Genomic DNA, 7,026 nt, shown 5'->3' with positions numbered 1-7,026 from the left:
ATTAATTAATTAATAGCTAATTAATTATGACTAAGAAATGGAAGAGTAATACTAAGTAATAGTAAAAATGCAGATTCTTCTAGCCAACAGTAAATTATTTTTTTAAAGATTTTATTTATTTATTTGACAGACAGAGATCACAAGTAGGCAGAGAGGAGGAAGCAGGCTCCCTGCTGAGCAGAGAGCCCAATGTGGGGCTCGATCCCAGGACCATGAGATCATGACCTGAGCCGAAGGCAGAAGCCCAACCTACTGAGCCACCCAGGTACCCCAACAGTAAATTATTTGACTGCAAAGAAACCACTCATATTTATTAGATACTGGCTATAATAAATAAGAATAATTAAATTATTGCACAAGGTATCATGTTCTTAAGCCATTTGTCAATGAATGGCTTTGAGTTCTTAGAATTATTGAATCTTAGATCCTAGAAGAGACTTTTAAAATCATGTAGTACAGTGTAAATTTTTCAAAATCAACACCACAAACACAACTCCCTGTTATCAAAGATCATTTGGAAAATATAGTCCCATTATCCGTTATATACAGTGACCTTGAATATTATGTATCCTTTCTCCCAGCCTACTTTCCTTGCAAAGGTGACTCATTTTATTCAAGCATAACTATGTCATACCAGAAATACAATATTATGTCAGATATTGCATTTAATATTTCAGAGCAATATTTTTCTTTGCTATTACATAATCTTCACAAATGACATTCTGGATGGTTTTGCAAAATAATTCATCAAATGCTGTACCATAGACTGATTATAAGCATTCTTCATTCTTTAATTAATGTTTAATTGACACATTAATTTTCATGATCATAAATTACACTGAAATTAATAATTTATTTAAAAATTGTCTTGCCTATGGAGGGTCACCTTACAGTGACTCCTTCATTTTGTTTAACTGGTATTTTCATCCTCACCTCACAAGATAAAGTAAAAATTAAGTTTTAGTCCAACCTGGTAAATTCCATTAAGTCTAATGATTTAGGCTTGAGTTTTATTCGGACGAGCCCAGATTTCAGATATCCTTTACATCTACTATTGTAGCTAAGGAAGCTTTAGGCCTCCTCTACTTGCTGGCCCTGGGGAAAGAAATGGAGTCCATAAGATGGCACTGATCAGAGCCTATCCCCAGATGTCCTGCTAGCTGTTGCTGCTGGAATTGGGGGCCGATGCCATCTGTGGCCTGTCTTCCTAACAACTTTGACTGATCTGACTTCCCAATGGTGCCTGAGACACCTCGGAAGTCTTGATATGTGTCAGCTTTCACTGCATAATAAACCCCCCTAAAATAGAGTGTTTTAAAACAACCATTTAGCTCCCTGTTCTGCTGGGCAGTCCTCTGTCTGGATTGGGCTTAAGAGATTTCAGCTGAGCTTACTTTTGCATCTGTGGTCAGCTGCCAGATCAGCCAGGGGCTGGGTGGCCTCAGAAGTCCCCACTGTCATGGGAGGCAGAGGCTATGAGGGATGACTAGTCCCAGGTCCCTTGTTATGCAGCAGGCTAGCCCAGACCATTTCATGTGACAACCAAGTTCCAAAAGCAGAAGAGGGCAAACTCCATTGCACAATTGCTTTCCAAGCTAATGTTTACATAATGTTTGCACACATCCCGCTGGTAAAGCAAGTATAAGAACATACTATCGAAGGTCATGACAGTGGGGAAGAAATATTTTGTGGCCATTTTTAAAACCTACGACACACAGTGATTGTTATTAAATTACAGACTCAAGAGCCATAGCAGCCCACTCTCCCATGCTACCCAGTTAGACTCCAGGCAACCCACTGGGAACATGCAGAAATTTCCCAGCACCATTTAAGAACCAAGGATAGCTTTGGACTACTAGCTCTAGTTCTCTCTTTCTTATCACTCCATTGTCCCTTGTTTCTGCGGCAAATGGGAAAACAGGATTCATGGATGAATTTTGCACAAAATGTGTATTAAACTATGTTAGGTAGACATTCTGTTTTTATAAAAAAAAAAGATTCGTGGATGGAACTAGAGGGTATCATGCTTAGGGAAATAGGTCAATCGGAGAAAGACAACTATCATATGATCTCCCTGATATGAGGAAGTGGAGATGCAACAGGGGGATAAGGGGGTAGGAGAAGAATGAATGAAACAAGATGGGATTGGGAGGGAGACAAACCATAAGTGACTCTTAATCTCACAAAACAAACTGAGGGTTGCTGGGGGGGATGTAAAAGAGGGGGGTAGGGTTATGGACATTGGGGAGGGTATGTGCTATGGTGAGTGCTGTGAAGTATGTAAACCTGGCGATTCACAGACCTGTACCCCTGGGGCTAATAATATATTATATGTTTATAAAAAATTTTTTTAAAAAGGCAAAAAAAAGAGATTTATTTATTTGAGAAAGAGAACACAAACAGGGAGAGCTGCAGAGGACAAGGGAGAAACAGATTCCCTGCCAAGTGTAGAGTCTGATGCAGGCCTCAATCCCAGGATCCCCAGATCATTACCTGAGCCAAAGGCAGATGCTTAACTGACTGAGACACCCAGATGCTTCAAAATACATTAGGTAGACATTCTAAAAGGACGGAAGGATGGAAATAGATGTTATACTCTCAAAATCAAAGTATGAAGAGTTAATACAGTCTGGGAAAATAAAACATACAACCCTATCCACAGACCCATGACTGAGATCTTTGACACAGGGTGCCAGAAAATCCACCCAGCTGAACATCAAATGCCTCAGTCTGGTACTTTACAGATAATCAACTCTTCCCACATGCAGCCATTAACTCATGTTGCTGCCTCCAGGTTCATTGCTAAGATGCTCAAGAAACTGGGTCACATGCAGAACTCCAGAGGTAGGGAAATCTGAGACATGTCGTTTTTAAACTTCCAGCTTTGACTGTACATGGAAGTAAGCTGGAAGGTGGTCACAATGGATGCGGAGAGCTCTACTCGGCAGTATCTATCCTAGCATCCTATCCTAAACTCCAAGGTTAGAGAAGGGAGATTAGGATGCATAACTGACCACCTGCTCTCTCTCTCTCTATCCATCTCTGCTACCCTTCCTATGATCCTTAGTGATGATTGGGCCAATTGGGGGTTGGATTCCTGAGAACTGTACCCCATGGCAAGGATTCCTGTGCATTTGATTTACGAAGGAAGTGCTCTTGCAATAAACAGGTGGACAAAGGGGGTGGGGGAACATCAGGATAAAGAGGTTGGAAAAGGCAAGCAAGGTTGCATTTGTAGTCAAAATCCATAGGAAGACAGCCGCAGTCCGATCCCAAGGGACAACTCTGCAGTGTAGTGCCTGGGAGTGGGTCCCAGTTAGAGACAAGTGGGCTAGGACTTCACATTAGTGCATCCTTCAGCTGCTGTTGGCTGAGGATTGTGTCTTATTCTATTCGGCTGCTATAACAAAAATACCACAGACCGGGTAGTTTACACAATGAACATGTATTTCTCACAGTTCGGGAGGCTGTGAAGTCCCAGATGAAGGTGCCAACAGATGTGTTGTCTGGTGAGGGCCCACTTCCTGGTTCACAGGAGGCCATCTTCTCTCTGTGTCCTCACATGGCAGAAAGGACAAGAACACTCTCTGGGGTCTTTTTTTTTTTTTAAGATTTTATTTATTTATTTGACGGACAGGGATCACAAGTAGGCAGAGAGGCAGATGGAGGAGGGGGAAGCAGGCTCCCCGCTGAGCAGAGAGCCCGCTGTGGGGCTTGATCCCAGGACTCTGGGACCATGACCTGTGCCGAAGGCAGAAGCTTTAACCCACTGAGCCACCCAGGCGCCCACAGGATCTTTTTCATAAGGGCAGTAATCCCATCATGAGGGCCCCTACCCTCATGACCCTGTCACCTCCCAGACATCCCACCTCCTAATAATATCACCTCAGGGATTAGGATGTCAACAAATGAATTTGGCATATGGGGAATGACACACACATTCAGTCCATTCAGGTCACCCCAGAGGTACATAAACTCCTAAGAGGTTCTCGGCCTCTGCATCTGCGAGGAGAGCTGACTTCAAGAGTCCAGTGTCAGACCTCCAACTGACAGGCAGGAAGGAGATTGAAAGCTAAACACATCAAAGCTAAAAGGATCACTGGAGATCTCAAGGAAGCAGGGGACAGCGTCCACTATGGCGTATCTTTTTATAATCACTATCACGCAGTCCGCTGTGTCTGGATTTCATTATATGTGATGGTATACTGGCTTGGCATTCAAGATCCATTTGACCCTCCTTCTGTTCTGTAATGGCTGGAATGCAAAAACATATTTCCCAGGCTTCTTTGAGATTAGAATTCTGAGTGTGAGTTCAAATTGGGCCATGAGATACATCCATCCAAAGCTTGGGAAGTGGAAGCAAGGGGTGCCTGGGTGGCACAGTCAGTTAGGCCTCAGACTCTTGGTTTCAGCTTACTTCATGATCTCAGAGATCGAGCCCTGAACTGGGCTCCCCACTCAGCTCAGCATCTGCTTGAGATTCTCTCTCTCCCTCTCCTTCTGCCCCTCCCCACTCAATTTCTAAAATAAATAAATAAATTGTAAAAAATCAAAAGAAAGTGGAAGCAAGACAGAGGCTGAGATTGTGCTATTGTACCATGTCTGGTGGCAAGCATGGTTGTGTAGGCATGTGGTTTACTGTGACAGCTTAGCAGCCTCAGGATCCAGTCACGATGCAGAGAGACAGGATACAGGGCATTCATTTTGCCTGAGTGGATGGATCACAGCAGGAATGATGCAACTCTGGAGCTCACGGGAGCACTTTCTAGATCCTGACTGTGGCAATAATTACAGTTCTGGAGCCAGAGGCCTCATGACCATGTAAGAGGTAGTATCTGTCTAGATGGCCAGGTTCTGTGGTGAATCTATGAAAGATTGTTCGTGAAGGCTCACGTAAGAAGCCTTTTCCCCAACCCTTTCAACAATTCTGTAACTCCTTCCTGCTTGAACTAGTTCAAGTGCAGCCTATGCTATGTGACTGAACCCTGACCTAAATAATATGCTAATAGGAACTGCAAGAATTTTGAATTTTTTTCTCTTAAAAATATATTGATGTGTTTTTCTTTCTTGTATTTGAATGGTGTGATTTTTACTTCAGTTGGCCTAGTGATGATCAAACCAACTGAAAATTTTTCTTGACTCAAAAATTCTATTTTAGGAGTCAAAACTTAAGGACTGGATTTTTTTTTAGTCTCTGCATTTCTGCTGTAACAGCTTTGGCTCTCCATCCCCTTCCTTATGCATAGAAAAACACATCAAACCAGCTTAAAAAGTCAGATACACCTATACAAAAATTTAAACTACAATGATACATTTTTAAGTAGTATCTCTGTTATATATAGATATAGATAGAGATATAGATTTGTATTTATATCTAGAATTCTTTCTTCAGGCTACATTTCCAGAAACAAAATTGCATCATCAACATTTTTAACTCTGAACATTATTTCATATCATTTCTTAAAGTTTTGCACCAATGTATTTTCCTTCCACGACGTAAGATTCCTTTCAAGCATTCGTCTGTTGCACACTTCCCCGAAATAAGAAACCTGACAAAGCCTTTTTTTTTTTCCTAATCTAACTGATAAATGATGGTCTGTTATTATTGCCTCAGTTTGCATTTTTGGTCACTGAGCTCCTCTAACCTTTTACAATATTTATTCAACTAAATGTATTTCCATTTGTTAATGGAGTCTTTAAAGCCTGAGAAACTTTTGTATGTAGAAAATCACCCACACTTGGACTTGGCCTTAATGTTCAGTTCATCAAGCATACATGTCTAGTGGAGAAAAAAAAGTAGGCAAGTCATTTTTTCTAAAACACATAGAGATTAAATGCTGACCTAATTAAGTTTTCCCAAATGGTTAAAGTCTTCATAAGAAATTTGGTATAGCTAATTCTTTCGAGCACTTTAAATACCTTGCAGCAGTTTGAATATTTCCAACACTCTCAACAGCAGGGAGACCATGAACAAATACAGTGATTATAAAACTCATTCAGAAAAAATAACTTCAACTTCTAGCTTCAGTATCAACCAAGCTGCTGAACTAGAACACCTGGCTCCCTCAGCCAAGATCGCTCTCCAAGAGAGAATATCAAGGTCTAGAGAAGAGTCTGAGTAACTGTTCAGAGGTTCAGATCCCCAGTATGGGGTTTCTCAGCAGTTAGGGCAGTGTGCTGAGAATGGGAGGAAGATAGGTGTGGCTGACCAATCCCCAGCCCTCCCCTTTCTGCTTCATCCCCAGCCTGTGGGGCTGGTGCCTTCTCCAGATGTTGTACAGTTGCAGGGGACAGAGTTATGGAGGGGAAAGCTTCATTGTGAAGAAACAGTATGGTGGGGTGGGGAGTGATTCAATGTGGGGAGTTTATCCCCCCCCCACCCCAGTGACTTTCTGAACTCATTTGACTGAACACAGACTGAGGTCTAGCCTCTGATCCTTTCCCTGTAGCCACCGCTGAAAAAAGTAGCCCGTATTGCAAGAAACATGAGTCACAGGCAAGGATATCTTCCTCTGAAGATCAGGATGATTTCACGGAAACAGGTGATTTCCAAAGACTCCATCTTAAGCAGAAATAAATATTACAACACAAGAACAATTGTTTTAAAATTCAGAATAAGGGGCACCTGGGTGGCTCAGTAGCTTAAAGCCTCTGCCTTCAGCTCAGGTCATGATCCCAGGGTCCTGGGATCGAGCCCCGCATCGGGCTCTCTGCTCGGCAGGGAGCCTGCTTCCTCCTCTCTCTCTGCCTGCCTCTCTGCCTACTTGTGATCTCTGTATGTCAAATAAGTAAATAAAATCTTTAAAGAAAATAAAATTCAGAATAATAAACATAATGCAAAATATCTTCTTTATAAGAGCCACTTATAAGGCATCAAAGACTTACAGAGGTTAAAAAAATAAATTTAAAAAAAGACATACAGAGGTTGAAAGTAGATGGAAGCAGTCATCTTAGGCATATGCTAACCAAAAGAAACCTTATAAGACGTCAGGGGTAGGGGGAGAAACATAGTGTCTATCTTAGTAT

The sequence above is a fragment of the Neovison vison genome, chromosome X, assembly GCF_020171115.1.
Source record: "Neovison vison isolate M4711 chromosome X, ASM_NN_V1, whole genome shotgun sequence".
NCBI classification, from domain to species: Eukaryota; Metazoa; Chordata; class Mammalia; order Carnivora; family Mustelidae; genus Neogale; species Neogale vison.
This window is presented reverse-complemented; position numbering follows the sequence as displayed.